The 15,870-nt window shown below is 40.5% G+C and overlaps 1 non-coding gene across 1 annotated transcript; it reads left to right on the top strand.

The window, feature by feature from the left end:
• Window positions 1-6,445: 6,445 nt before the first annotated feature.
• trnak-cuu (transfer RNA lysine (anticodon CUU)) lies at window positions 6,446-6,518 on the top strand. Its single transcript has one exon. It is a non-coding gene; the product is annotated as a tRNA-Lys (tRNA).
• Window positions 6,519-15,870: the final 9,352 nt, after the last annotated feature.

The raw sequence follows: 15,870 nt of genomic DNA, 5'->3' as shown, positions 1-15,870 counted from the left end.
TTTTTAATGAGATTGTGGATTTGGCAGGAAGATTTTTGTGGTATGACTCATTGATTGCATTTGTATTCAATTGCAGCCGAAGTTAGTAACAAGTGATTAAAACGAAAAGTGAGCCTACAGGTGCCTCACAAGAGTGGATTCCAAAGTAAAGATGAAACATGAAGATGGATTTGCACTTTTTTAGTTAGTTAAGTAATGCTCATTTTATTTAGCTCTACTCATTGCTCTACAATTAAGTGCTATTTCTAGATTTGCCCATTGATCTTTTGTTCCATCTAATATTTTAGTGTGCAGAATACCTTCTGCTCACTGGCAAATTAAGGGCTGTGTTATTTTACAAGCTGAATTAATACACAGGGTATTATTTGGCTGCCATGCTCCAGCTGTGACTAACTTGGTGTTTCCCTTTAAAGCCACAAAATCTATTTGGAGTGTCTTTCTGGGGTCAATTAAAGGCTAATTGGCCTTATGCAAATCCTGAGGGCAATCAGAGGACAAAAGAAACTCAACAATAAATGATTGGCTTTCCATGTGATTGTTTTTATTTGTTCATAGGACACGAATGTTAGTGGCAAAGTCAATGTTAATTGTTAATCCATAGTTGTCCTTATACCAGAGGAATTGCTGAATCATTCAAGGGATAGGTCTGGAATCAGACCTGATGAAAACGGCATTCCCTGAAGATATTAGTAAATTAAATGACCAATTTTTCTGTGGTCCTGACTAGTAATTGATGCTTTTTAAATTTAATTCTGGATTTATCTTAGTTACCTGACATAAACTAACCTCTTGCATCTACATTATTGTGTTTTTTATATTGTCTTCTTTACGCCCATTGTGTTTTTATCACTGCTTCGGACCACAAGTTACAATCATTTTGTTCTCCTTTACACTTATGTGCTGAAGAATAACAATGAGCAATCTTGGATCTTGAAATTCCCCAGCTGCTGTGACAGGATTCAAACTTGTGTCTTTGGGTCAATAGTCCTGCCCTGTGGATAATAGTTCAGTAACTAAATCACTATACCCTCAGAGCCACCAAAACTCATTTGTGTGAGTGTTTGAGTGTATGTGTGTGACTCAGCATTATAGAGTCATGGAGACTTACAGCATGGAAGCATGTCTTTCAGCCCACCATCCAAACTATCAGTCACCCACTTTCACAGTAATCCTACCTTAGCCCGCTTAATTCTCCCTTCATCCCAATAAACTTTCCTCAGATTCTAACGCACACTTACACACTGAGGAAACTTGAAGTGGCCACTTAACCTAATGAACTGTGTGCTTTTGGGATGTGGGAGGAAAGAAGAGCGCCCAAACCAGACTGTAATATCACAGGGAAAACAAGCAAACTCTGCACAGAGAGCAGCAAGAGGTCAAAACTGAACCTCCACCCACAGCACCACTGCGCTGCATCTTCTATATTTGAGATCAATCAGAGGGGCAAGTTTATGTTCCTGGGGAGAGAAATTTTCACAAATGATACTGGAAACAATGAAACATTTGGAATATGATAGATAAATGTCAAAGCTTTTATGTGTATTGATTTCCATAAAAGTCCCACAATGTACAAGGAGATTCTGCTGAAGTCTCATTTTCTTCAAAAAAAATCATTTGTAACTTTAAATTCTATTATTTACAGCACTGATATTGATTATGAATAAATACACCTTTTGTATGTGAATGCCATGTTATTCTGCAAACAGCATTATAAGACTTACATTGTATATTTATCTTTTTCATAGTGTATTCTGGAAGGCAGCGATAATTTATGCTGTCTACTTGCTAATGCTGATTTTTTTTATGAAAGTCTCCCTTACTAAAACAGGATAAACAACTAAACACAGCTACAAAGACTCTGAAAGCAGGAGGCATTATGGGCAACATTTCATGTACAAAAGAAAGCGAAGCATAGTAATCTGTGGCAAAGCAGGTGGCTTGCTGTGATAATCGCCTGAATATTATGACTGCTCACTTGAATGTAATTTCCATAGTTAATAGGAGTAAATTCCAAAAATAAAAGGAACATCAATTTTATTGCTTCAAAGTCCTTGATAAGTGCCTACTGAGCACTTTAACTCTTTGGTTTCTACTAATGCATTTTTATATTGTCAGTAAGTATTCTAATGATGTCATAATTTAATTAATTTAATTTTGGAATCTATTCAAAATTATGCACCGATAGGCAGTGGGATAATAACTATGGAACTGCTACAACATAGAACAAAACTATTTAGTCAGTTGATGCCTCTGAAGCAAATTCCTATCAATATTATTTTCTTTTTCTTTCCCTGTTTTGCTGAAACCGTTTCCTCTGAGGAGTTTCTCCGGTTTCCATTACAAGGCACTGATTGTGTCATAGAGTGGTAGGAAACAGAAAGATTGGAAAAATGGAGCAAGAGTAGGCTCATCGGCCATCTGAGGCTCATAGAGTCACTGAGTTAAAGTCACTGAGTTTCAGCCCAATTCATCTGTGCTGACCTTCCTGGACATAATACCATTTCCTGGTATTTAACACGTAATCTAGAGGAGTACAGCACTGAACAGGCTCTTTAGTTAATGGTGTTGTGCAGATTGTGATGCCAGTTTATATTGAATGTCTTCCTCTTATTATCCAGCTCCGTCCTTTCCCTTCAAAGTTACATGTTCATTGAAAAGCCTCTTAAAGTCCACCAAAATGCCTGACTTCCACTGCTTCCAGGAACATAAAATTCTGCAGAACACAAAACTTGCCCCTCACATTGCCTTTAAGCATCCCCTCCTCTAAAGCATGTTTGACCTGATGAAGAAATTCTGACCGTCTACCCTGTCAGTGTCTCTCATGATATTTAAATCCTCTATCAGGTCTCCTTTCAGCCTATGACACTCAAAGGAGAACAGCCCTTGTTGGTTTAACCTGCCCTTATAGCTTAAACTCTCTAATCCAGCCAACATCTGGGTAAACTTCTACTGTTTCCCTGGTTCTCACATACTCCCTATAATATGGCAACTAGAACTATACTAGTGGTCTGATTGAACGCAAACTCCAAACACCCAACATAAATCACAAAGCACCCTTTTGTTACAGTGTTTGAGGGATGATTCCCCAAATATACAAGCTAGCTAAAGTGTTCAGTACAAAACTGAGCTGAACTGAATTCCATTTTAATACAGGAGATGGTCACTTAGTGTCTTCCCTGATGTCATTCTGAGGTTTTCAATGATCACCAATTACTATGAACATTCACCTGTGAACTTTCTGCTTTCCACAGGAATTCCTCCCTTGTTCATTTGTCTCTCCCCACTGATCTCCCTCCTGGCACTTACCCTTGCAAGCAGAGCAAGTGCTACACCTGCCCCTACAGCTCCTCCCTCACTACCAGTCAAGGCTCCAAACAGTCCTTCCAGGTGAGGCGACCCTTCTCCTGTGAGTCTGTTGGGATCATATACTGTGTCCGATGCTCCTAGTGTGGCCTCCTGTATATCGGTGGGACCCGACGTAGATTGGGAGACTGCTTCACTGAGCACCTATGCGCTCCATCCACCAGAAAAAGTGGGATCACCCAGTGGCCACCCATTTTAATTCCAATTCCCATTCCCATTCCTCTGTCCATTTCTTGGCTTTCTCCACTGTTATGGTGAGACCAGACTCAAGATGGAGGAACACTACCTTGGATTCCATCTGATAGCATGAACATCGATAATGGACACCCCGCATCTCCTTCATCATTCCTCATCCCCTTTTCCCTCTCTTACCTTTACTCCTTGCCTGCTTATCGCCACCCTCAGATGCTCCTCTCTGCTTTCCTTTGTTTTTTTCTTTCTTCCATGGGCTTCTGTCCTCACTTGTCAGACTCCCCTTCTCCAGCCCTGTATCTCTTTCACCAATCAACTTCTCAGCTCTTTACTTCAGCCCTCCCCTCCCAGTGTCACCTCGTGCTGCTCCCTACCCTCCCCACTCTCAGTATCGTTCATATTAACAAAGCTTACTGCCCTGCCTTTTTGTCATCTCTTCAAAAATTCATTCAAATTCATATATCAATGCCTGTGCACATTGCTGGTTATCCCTAATCAGCCATCATCTTTCAAAATTCTTGTAGATCGTGTCTCTCAGAATCCCTCCCAGCATCTTATCTCTGATGTTAGGCTCCGTGGCCTGTATCAGTGAATTCCCAGAATTCCCTGGCTTCCATGACCTTCTACATTGTGAATATAGATTAGAAGTATTCGCTTAAGAAGTCACCTAACTCCTGTGGCCCCAAACATAGATAAATACACTGATGCTTAATGGAGTATATTGTTTCCCCAGTTACCATTTTGTACCTAATATGGAATTCCTTAGATTTCTCCTTTACCTTATCTGTTGGGGCTAGCTCATGTCCACTTTTTGCCTTCCTGATTTCCTTCTTGGGTTTAGTCCTCTATTTCTTATACCCCTTGAGAGAATTGCTTGATCCAGTTGTCTATGCCTGATATATGCCTCCTTTCTGCTGACGTGGGCTTCAATATCACTCATCAGCCTGAGTCTCTAATCCTGCCAATTCCCCTGCACTCTAACATAAGCATGCTGACTCGGAACTCTCTCTACCTCACTGTTGAAAGTCTATCGCTTGCCATGCTCTCCACATCTGTTCCAGCATTCAGTCATACCTTAGCTAATCCTTTATTCCATAATCACTTTCTTGCTCTCTCCCCATGCCCATTGACACATTTTTTGTCAAGAAGTATATCGACTTCTTAATTATACTTAGCCTGCGTAGACTTCTATGATGGAGGATTTCACAGGCTCACCAGAATCCAGAGTGAAAGGATTTCTGCTCATCTCAGGCCTGTTTGTTGTATTCTGGAGTTATGTGAATATAGCAGATATTAATTAAAACAAGAATCTGGATTTAGTTCTTACTGTAAATCTAAATAAATTCAAGAAGCCTGCAATTAGCCTTCAGTTTTATTTTGTAAATTGCAAGCAGTAAATTGGAGTTAAAAGCATAGGCTGCACATCAGATTAAGAGATTGCATACGCAAGAGCCAAGCATTAAAAATGGGAATGTGTTAATTGGATTGCATTAAACCAGGCAACACGACTAAATTATTTGAACCATTGTGACTTACTTGGCTGACCAGATGGATGTTCAAAGTTCGAAGAACATTTACATCACCATATACAACCCTGATATTTGTTTTCTTGCAGTAAATTCAGATACCATAATAGAAGCAATGAAAGACCACAACCATCAGGGCCGACAAACAACGAATGTGCAAAAGACTACAAACTGTGCAAATGCAGAAGAGAATAATAATACTAAATAAATAAGCATTAAATATTGAGAACATGAGATGAAGAGTCTTTGAAAGTGAGTTCATAGGTTGTGGGAACAATTCACTGGTGGGGCAAGTGAAGTTGAATGAAATTATCCCCACTGGTTCAAGCACCTGATAGATGAGGGGTGAATAACTGTTCCTGAACCTGGTATTGTGAGTTCTGAGGCTCCTGTACCTTCTTCCTGATGGCAGCAACAAGAAGAGAGCATGACCTGGGTGGTGGGAGTTCCTGAAGATGGGTCCTTCTTTCCTGGGACAATGCTCCATGTAGATGTGTTCAATGGAGTAGTGGGCTTTACCCATGATGGACTGGGCCGTGTCCATTATTTTTGTCAGATTTTCCATTCAAGGGCAATGCTGTGGTGTTTCAATAACAGGCTGTGATGCAACTGGTCCATAAATTCTCCACCACACATTTATGGAAGTTTGTTAAAGTAATGCTGAATCTTCACAAACTTCTATGAAAGGGGTGCTGTTGTGCTTTCTTTGTAATTGAACCTACACGCTGGACCCAGGACAGGTCCCCTGAAAAGATAATACCGAGGAAATAAAAAATGCTGACCCTTTCTACCTTTATTCCCCTGATGAAGACCAATGACGATGATTGCCACACAAGGCAACCAGTCACGATATTCTCCACAGTACGCCTGTAGAAGTTTATCGAAGTATTTGGTGATTTGTTGAATTTCCTTATGCTTCTATGAAACGAGAGGCAATGTCATGCATTTTTCATGATTGCAGCTACGTGCTGGCCCCAGGACAAGTCATCCAAAAGTTAATACCCAGGAACTTGAAGCTGCTAACCTCTTGACCCCTCTAACCCACCAAATAAAACTGGAAAATGGTCTCCTGACTTCCTCTTTCTAAAGTCAGCAATTGGTTCCTTGCTTTTGGTAATACTGAGCAAGAGGTTGTTGTGGCAGCACCACTCAACTAGGTGTTCTATCTCACTTCAAATATTGACTCATAATCACTTATCATTCAGCTAACAACAGTAGTGTCATCAGCAAATCTGTTATGGTATTGGATTGTATTAACAAGGTGTTTAGACATTTTCCCTAACTTGTCCTTAATTTAGTTTTGATTTATTTTTCTGAAAATATAGTGAGTTGAATATGTTATATAAATATGAGTTGTAATATGAGCCCGGCTAGCTCAGTCGGTAGAGCATGGGACTCTTAATCCCAGGGTCGTGGGTTCGAGCCCCACGTTGGGCGTTTATAATCATTAATTATTGTGGTGAAATATAACATGATTTTCATTCACCTGAAAATGGCATGGAAGTGTAGTGGTTAGCGCAACTCTTTACAGTACAGACGACCCAGATTCAATTCCAGCTGCTACCTGTAAGGAGTTGTCCCCATGACTGCTTGGATTTCCTCCCACAGTCTAAAGGTATACTGGTTAGTAAGTTAATTGGTTATTGTAAATTGCCGTGAGATTAAGCTAGGGTTAAATTGTGGATTGCTGGGCAGATGCGGCTCGAAGGGTCGTAATAGCCTATCCACGCTGTATCTCAATATAACAAAAAATATAAAAAATAATTACGCAACGATAGGAAGAATCAACAGGCATTCAAAAGAGCAGCAGCACAGTTAAAGGTCTGAGAAGAATTTCTTAATTTGCTTTTTTATATGCCTTAAAATGTCATCAGAGCTGTTCAGTGATAATGTAGTAGTTTTACAGACTGAAAAATCAACAAGCAAATTGGATCATTTTCAAACATGAGAATAGTGTTATTAGATCCACGTTTACAGTAAATGAGTTTTACAATATATCAGGTCAAGATGGTTTCTTTGAGTTAATATAAATCATTATTCAGACAATAATATTTTTCTCTTTGCTATCTTGCTAATCAATGGAAATAGATAACAGGAACAGCTGGTTATGTCTATTATTAATGTTCTGCATTTAGCTGTAAATGTGCAGGTCAATTAAGTGAGAATTTAATAGTGAAAAAAGCATTTACTGAATCATTGTTGTACATTTCAGCACTGTTGTGCCCGGAAATCAACTCGGTTAATATTCATCAATTATCTAAGTAGTAAGTGCATTAAGGAAATGGAAAGGACATTATCAAGTCAAATAATTTAAATCAAATGAACTGAGTCTATTGGCGGTGGAGATGAGGGAAACCCAATGGGAAAAGGCCATTAAAAAAATTAAATGGGGTGAAGGCTACAATTAGAACTAGCTCGCTGACGGTCATAATCAGTTTATTAAATGGAAAATCCGTAAATCAAACATCTTAAATTTACTGAGCTTGAAAATATACTGCGTGAGTATTGCACCACAAATATTTTCTTTTGTTTTTTTATATAACATGGGTATTAACTAATTAAAGCAAAATGATTAACACCTTGTTTAAGAACAAGCAGCCGTAAGATTTTTATGGAAACATGTTGAGTCTTTAACTTGTATAGTGCAATTTCAAGTCTTTTGACTCTGAAATAGTAAACATCTAAGGGGGTAATTTTACTGATCTAATATCCTGGCACTTTTGCAAACTGAAGTACGGAATCAACAATGTACCAACGATGCACATTCCTGAATCGATGACATTCATTCTATGAAGATAAGTCTCTGTTAGTAAACAGATCCTTCTTTTGCCTGTATTATGATCAAGTAAAAAAAAATCACACCTCTCATTACTATTGTACTCTCTATTAAGTTTCATCCGCTTAAAAAGATCTTAGCATTGTGCAATTTCATAATAGCATAGTTATAGCACAGAGTGCAGAATTCGCCATTGATACACCTGCATTGTAAAATGACTTCTGAAGAATTTTATGCATTGTTCCCTGCAGCTTCTGATATTATATACACCTGCTTGTATTATACCCAGGATTCTACAGCGCCATGTGAACAAGTAAAAATGTTATTGTGTATTAAATTATTTTATCTGAAGTTATAAATTCTCAATTGGTGACTAGTTGCTGGAACATGACTCTCCCAGTGACTAAGGAAATTACCATCCCAGTGCATGTACTCACTGAGATCCAATGAACTCTTGGACTTCAGTACCTACCTCCTGATGCCTTTACTGTAAGTACATCCTAATCCCATTTCTTTAGCAGGAAAATATCATTTAAAACTGCAGCCATTTTCTTAGATCTTGTCCTTTCACCATTGGCTCAATATTGACAGCAAAGTGATAAAATAAATTGAGCATAACTTGAGATCAAATCTCTGAGCATTTCAAGCACTTAAAGACATCACCATCATCCTAGAGTAATCATTGACCGGGTACTGAATTGTAACTCATTAAATGCACTGTGACACTTAAGAACTGTTAACTTGTTCGCAGAAATTGGATCTGCTCATGGGATTCTTTTTTTTAGATAAAAATTGCTTACTCCACTCTGTGTTTACACACGATGAGCTGAGGTTTGTTTTGCTTGCAGTGCTTTGCAGACCGTTGGTTGGCAATTGTGCACCTCAAATGCACAATTGCTACTTGCTAAAATGGATGTGGTTAGCATTTCATCTCTGTAAGGATTAAAGAATGTGGGTGAACGTCTGCGTGGGAGGATGAGTGGTGTGTTTGTTTAGTCAATTTGAGAGTTTAGTGCAGCCAAGTTCAATACATGCAAGGTCTTTATATAGGTGGAGGTGCTTTGGCTTATAGAAGCAACACAGACAAAATGCTGGTGGAACGCAGCAGGCCAGGCAGCATCTATAGGGAGAAGCACTGTCGACATTTCGGGCCGAGACCCTTCGTCAGGTCTAACTGAAAGGAAAGATAGTTAAGAGATTTGAAAGTAGGAGGGGGAGGGGGAAACACAAAATGATAGGAGAAGACCAGAGGGGGTGGGGTGAAGCTGAGAGACAGAAAGGTGATTGGCAATAGAGATGCAGGGCTGGAGAAGGGAAAGGATCGAGACGGGAAGCTTAGGGAGAAAGAAAGGGGGAGGGGAGCACCAGAGGGAGATGGAGAACAGGCAGAGTGATGGGCAGAGGGAGAGGAAAAAAAGAGGAGGGGAAAAAAACTAAATATATCAGGGATGGGGGAAGAAGGGGAGGAGGGGCATTAACGGAAGTTAGAGAAATCAATGTTCATGCCATCAGGTTGGAAGCTACCCAGCCGGTATATAAGGTGTTGTTACTCCAACTTGAGTTTGGCTTCATCTTGACAGTAGAGGAGGCCATGGATAGACATATCAGAATGTGAATGGGACATGGAATTAAAATGTGTGGGCACTGGGAGATCCTGCTTACTCTGGCGGACCGAGCGTAGTTGTTCAGCGAAACGGTCTCCCAGTCTGTGTCCGGTCTCACCAATATATAAAAGGCCACACCGGGAGCACCGGACGCAGTATACCACACCAGCCGACTCACAGGTGAAGTGTCGCCTCACCTGGAAGAACTGTCTGGGGCCCTGAATGCTGGTGAGGGAGGAAGTGTAAGGGCAGGTATAGCACTTGTTCCGCTTACAAGGATAAGTGCCAGGAGGGAGATCGGTGGGAAGGGATAGGGGGGACGAGTGGACAAGGGAGTCACGTAGGGAGCAATCCCTGCAAAAAGCAGAAGGGGGGGAGGGAAAGATGTGCTTGGTAGTGGGATCCCATTGGAGGTGGCGGAAGTTACGGAGAATTATACGTTGGACCATGAGGCTGGTGGGGTGGTAGGTGAGGACAAGGAGAACCCTATCCCGAGTGGGGTGGCGGGCAGATGGGGTGAGGACAGATGTGCGGGAAATGGGAGAGATGCGTTTGAGAGCAGCATTGATGGTGGAAGAAGGGAAGCCCCTTTGTTTAAAAAAGGAAGACATCTCCTTCATCCTGGAATGAAAAGCCTCATCCTGAGAGCAGATGCGGCGAAGACTGAGGAATTGCAAGAAGGGGACAGCATTGTTGCAAGAGACGGTGGGAAGAGGAATAGTCCAGGTAGCTGTGAGAGTCTGTGGGCTTATAGTAGATATCAGTAAATAAGCTGTCTCCAGAGATGGAGACAGGAAGATCAAGAAAGGGGAGGGAGGTGTCGGAAATAGATAGGTAAATTTGAGGGCAGGGTGAAAGCTGGAGGCAAAGTTAATGAAGTCAATGAGCTCAGCATGCATGCAGGAGACAGTGCCAATGCAGTTATCACTGACTACTCTTTCCGTTAATGCCCCTCCTCCCCTTCTTACCCCATCCCTGATATATTTAGTTTTTTCCCTCTCCTCTTTTTTTCTCTCTTTGCCCATCACTCTGCCTGTTCTCCATCTCCCTCTGGAGCTCCCCTCCCCCTTTCTTTCTCCCTAGGCCTCCCGTCCCATGATCCTTTCCCTTCTCCAGCTCTGTATCACGTTTGCCAATCACCTTTCCAACTCTTAGCTTCATCCCACCCCCTCCGGACTTCTCCCATCATTTCACATTTCCCCCCTCCCCCTCCTACTTTCAAATCTCTTACTATCTTTCCTTTCAGTTAGTCCTGGCGAAGGGTCTCGGCCCGAAACTTCAACAGTGCTTCTCCCTATAGATGCTGCCTGGCCTGCTGTGTTCCACCAGCATTTTGTGTGCGTTGCTTGAATTTCCAGCATCTGCAGATTTCCTTGAGTTTGGTTTATACAAGTAACTTTTCATAGATTCAGCCTCCAGAGCAACTGCATCAGTTCTTTTGATTAAGCATGCTGGGTCCTGAATTGTACAGGTTAGATCATAATCACCTCTCCCATTTGTTCCAAGAACTGCGGTTGGTATTGATTCCGTTGTTATCATCTACACCTCTGGCATGCCCATTTCTCTTCGTCCTGCCATCATCCATGTTTATTTGACCCATTTTCCCTTCTATCTCCTGTCATTAACCTGATCGCTGACGTCCCTTGTATATTTTTCCACTTTCCCTTTCCCTTCTTGCTTACCACATCTGTAACCTGTTAAGGAGACAGGGCCGAAGACCCAAGAAGGCTGCCCACTCCACACCTGCTTTTCTAAGTCAGAGTTGTGGGCACTGTGGCCCATCATGCACATGCTAACCTTTCTACAGGAATCCCATTTGCTTAAACTAGAAAGAAAGATTAGCTTTAGTCATGACATTAAAATTGAAATGCATTGTTTTTGAGCACTTTACGCAGTCTTGTGTAGGTGTGTAGTCTAGTGTAGCTTTCTCTGTGTTTTTTTTTTACGTAGTTCAGTCTAGTTTTTGTACTGTATCATGTAACTCCATGGTCCTGAAAAACATTGTCTCATTTTTACTATGTACTGTAGCAGCAGTTATGGTCGAAATGACAATAAAGTGACTTGACTTGACTCTCACCTGAAGGCTCTCTCGATTTCCAAACTGTGATCTGTTGGAGGGAGCAGGGAGGCAGCTTAGTGCTGAGTTTATGGGCTCAGAGCTTCATAGTGGTTAGCACAGTGTGTTCAGACCCCCATTGGAGATGGGCAGGACCTAGTCCATGTGTTGGTTATCTACCCGGGTTGTATTGGTTCCTATTCAGGAATTCCACCACTTCGCTGGATTTCTGTATTTAGTAAAATTTGGGTATGTCAACATGCACTTGGCTGCCAGGCAATTTGAAGTTCATAAGCCCCATCAGTTTGAAATCAATCAGCTCTCATTTTAACTTCAGCTACTGCTGAAGGGGGACTTTGGGGCTTCCATTTTTCTATTATTTATTCTATGGGATTCCTGTTTCATGCATGTCTGTGAAATGAAAGAATTTCAGGTTGTATAGTCTATATATTCTCTGATATTAAAATGAGCCTTTGAGACCTGATAACAAGCAAAATTTGAACAGCAGAGTCAAAGTAACCAGGCAGACTTTGCAATAACAAAATGTGGTGGAGATGTACATGAAATTGCTGATTTGCTCTCACCCAGTTTGCTCAATGACATAATGCCACGTTTCCTTTCATTTCGATGTTGATTTACTATAATATTTTCTAGGGTTGAAGAAATATTGGCTCTGACATCTCTAGTTTCCCAAGTGTCTCTGTTTCTGGAATATTTTCAAGGGATTAAGCCATTTGATTAACTGTACAGCACTTTGCTTAAATTCTTAGGCAGGTCTGTATAGCTAGGGTGCCTAAGATTTTTGCACACTACGGTATTTGTCAATGTGGAGTGGAGAGTGTGTTTGTAAACGGCAAGGGTGGAGCGCCGCGGGAGGGGTGTGGGACAGATGGCAGAGAGGGAGAGCTGGGGCTGGAGGAGGCAGCATTGGTACAGAAACACCCAGCACTGAGCCATCAGCCCAGATCATTTGATTCCAAACAATTGCTTTATTGATCTTCATAGAATATCTCTCTGATGCGTCCCACTCCCTCCCCTCTCCCTTCCTCTTTTTCCAATCATGATTCTTTTTGCCCTAGCCCCTTCCCACTCTCAGTCCACAATAGAGTCCCATATCTGAATCAGGTTTATCATCACTCACATATGAAGCAGCAGCATACATAAAATTCTTACAAAGCAGTGAAAAGATGTCAGGCACTATAGATAGATATATCTTTTACATAGTAAACATAATTTAAACATAAGTAAACATAATAGTAAGTAAACATAATTTGCTGTGAGCAGCTGAACAGAAAATTTTTGAAATACCCAGATCTTCAGAGAAAGCCCAGGTGCTCTTTCTAGACTACAGATAAGTAACACAAAGGATTCTGGAGATACTGGAAATCTTGAGAAACACACAAAATGCTGGAGGAACTCAGCAAGTCAAGCAGCATCTATAGAGTGGTATAAGCAGTCAATATTTCAGGCTAGTACCCTCCGTCAGGACAATAAGCCTGGCCTTTCTGCATCTCCTTATTTGACAAGTAACATCTATAAAAGATGGACCCACTCCACACTTGATTTCACGAATTATTTAACATTGATCTCCAAATAGTGTTTTATTTTTAGTGACCTTATTTTAATGATCAATATTCAAGTTTATTTGTTATGTGTATATCAAAACATTCAGTGAAATGCAGCTTTTGTGTTAACAACCAACACAGTAGAGGGTGTATAGGGGCTGCCTGCAAGTGTCACCGCAGATTTTGCCGCCAACATACGATGGCTGCGATGCTTAGCAGAGATAAGCATCAAGCAACAAACAACAACAGCAAAAGCAAGCCCTGTTCCTCTTTTCCACCCACACACGTATACAACCCTGTAACTCCAGGACCTGCCTCCAGTGGACACTGAGTTGGGTCTGCAGACACAAACTCCAGCCTGCCCACACCGGGCTTTTGACTTCTCCAGCACACTCGTAGAGATTCACAGACTCAGCTCCAGCCAACAGGCCTGAATTTCCAATTTGTCCATGGATCTCCATCCTTGGCATCAAATCCAGGAAATGCCGATTATCAAACAGCAGGGCTCAAAGTCCAGAATCACCCATGGCTGGATCCTGAACACTAGACCGCGAACCCTTGGTCTCACTGATCTGCGAACTTCTACCTGCATGGAACTGAAATCTAAAACCTGCCAACAACTTGTTGATCTGTGGTGGTTGGGGTGTGGGTAGGGTTGGGGAACCGTCATTCATTCTCTGTTAGCCCAACCACCGACATCCAAACATGTCCATGTCGCTGGCCTTCAAGTACATAGCAGAGACTTCAATTCTGGACTGATCTTTAATTCCCTACATCCCTGTTCTTAAAACCGTAAGATGAACCTTAACTCCACTTTCTGTTCCCAAAACATTCATTATGAACTTAAAAAATCAATTAAATCTTAAAACAATTAAAAAACTATTAAATCTGACCTGAGACTCAATAGCTTGGTGCTGTCTCGGCGATATCATAACGGCAGTAGCATGATGTCATGCGAACCATCCACAAAATAAAAGCTTTTACCACCTTTCACCAAACCAGAAACTCAGCCAGTTGTCAATACCACTTGTTATCAATGGGACATTGTATCTGGGCCTGGTTCAATGGATCTCGTAACTATTGCCCACAAATCCATCCTTGAATGCTTGGGCTAAATATTCAATATAGCATTACTAACTGTTGTCTAACCCAAAAAGTTCAGAAGTGAAACATGCAGCCACAATTAAAATCCACGTTTAGTAGTCCCAATCTAGAGACAATTTCTAGCCAGGTATATCTCTTACACCAGTCAGACTGAAGGGGTGTAGACTTAACAGAACAACTCTTAAGAAAGTAATATAACTTTAGAGCGAGCAATTTCAACATCAAATGAAGAAAAGCAAATGAAGTGGAAAGTAAGAAAGACTGGATTAAGATAGAGAGAAATAGTCACAACAAAATTATAAAATTTCATTTTGGAAACGTTCCACAATTATTACCTGAAGGAATGAAATTCCCCACATATAATATTAATCTTAATCTCAGGGAGATTTATTATTGATGGACTGGAATAGAAACATTTTAAGACTGTGTGCTATTTAGTTTATAACTACCAGACAAATGAGACCCTTTTTGCTATTCAGTGCAAATCAATATTGAGGCAGAAAATGAGATGACATTTTGAAAGCTATCAGTCGAACAGTGCAACCTGAGTGGCAAATTTGGGATATTAGATTTTAACCACACTTCCAATGATCTGAAGGTACCGTATCATTCCCTCACCAGTAATTGTCCATGTCATAATATCACCCCATATACAATATAAGCATACATTTAGAGCTCTTCTGGATTAGAGAAAGGTCCATGCTTCCTCAGGATATTAGCTATACTTTTAAAAAATGCACGATTTAGAAATTTTAATGGGACATTTTATTTATAACCATTTTTTATTCTGTAATATGATTCTCTGTAAAGAATGATATTCTCTGCAATATCATTCCTGTCCTATTAGGGGAAAAAAGGACTGAAATACAGACATCATAAGTAGGGAAACACCTTTTGACTAATTATTTCAATATGTTCACTTATATTCAACAGAGGAATTGGAAGATGTATCTTTCTGCCAAATTCAAAATTGTTCCATTATCACGGAACTGCTGGGATTAACTAAAATATGTTTGAGACATAAACAACAATGATAGGAAGACTTTGATCACTTAGTTTTCTTATATACATATTGGGACACAAAAAATATGATGTAGGAAAGAAGGCACAATGTAAAGCAGAAGTCCACAGATTTCAAACTGACATGAATGACAACAATTTTCTTTTTCACCATTTGCATCCACCTTTTCTGACACTTTTTCTCTCATTTGCACTGACCTGTAGATGTATTTTCATTTATTTGAGGATGTTATTGTGTTCTCCTCCCCAAAGTTGTCAAGTATGACTCCACTCCATTTGCTATAAAATTATCTACTTGTTCAAGGCATCAGTCAGGTCTGGTGTAAGTAACTGTCTTGTTCAGCCACCAAAAATGCATTTCACAAGATCAACAGAACAAACACAGCCACAGTAAGAAAAGGGAACAAACTGTTAAAATTGGTTCTTGTCTGACCTATATCACGGAAGTTTTGGAACCAGACTGGAGAGGTTTGTACCGAATATCTAATCATTGAAACGATTAACATTTCACCTTACATATTGTTTTACTGTTTTCCTCATTAGTTAAAATGAATCAAAACACATTGATTTTCAGCTTGTCCATTACACTTGCAAATCTGATCTGACTATGAATTAAAGGCCCACTTAACTTCAGCAGAATCTTACAGTTTTGGACCAAAAATGT

The sequence above is a fragment of the Hypanus sabinus genome, chromosome 25, assembly GCF_030144855.1.
Source record: "Hypanus sabinus isolate sHypSab1 chromosome 25, sHypSab1.hap1, whole genome shotgun sequence".
Lineage (NCBI taxonomy): Eukaryota > Metazoa > Chordata > Chondrichthyes > Myliobatiformes > Dasyatidae > Hypanus > Hypanus sabinus.
Note: the sequence above shows the minus strand (reverse complement) of the source record. Positions and strands in the feature narration are given on the sequence as shown.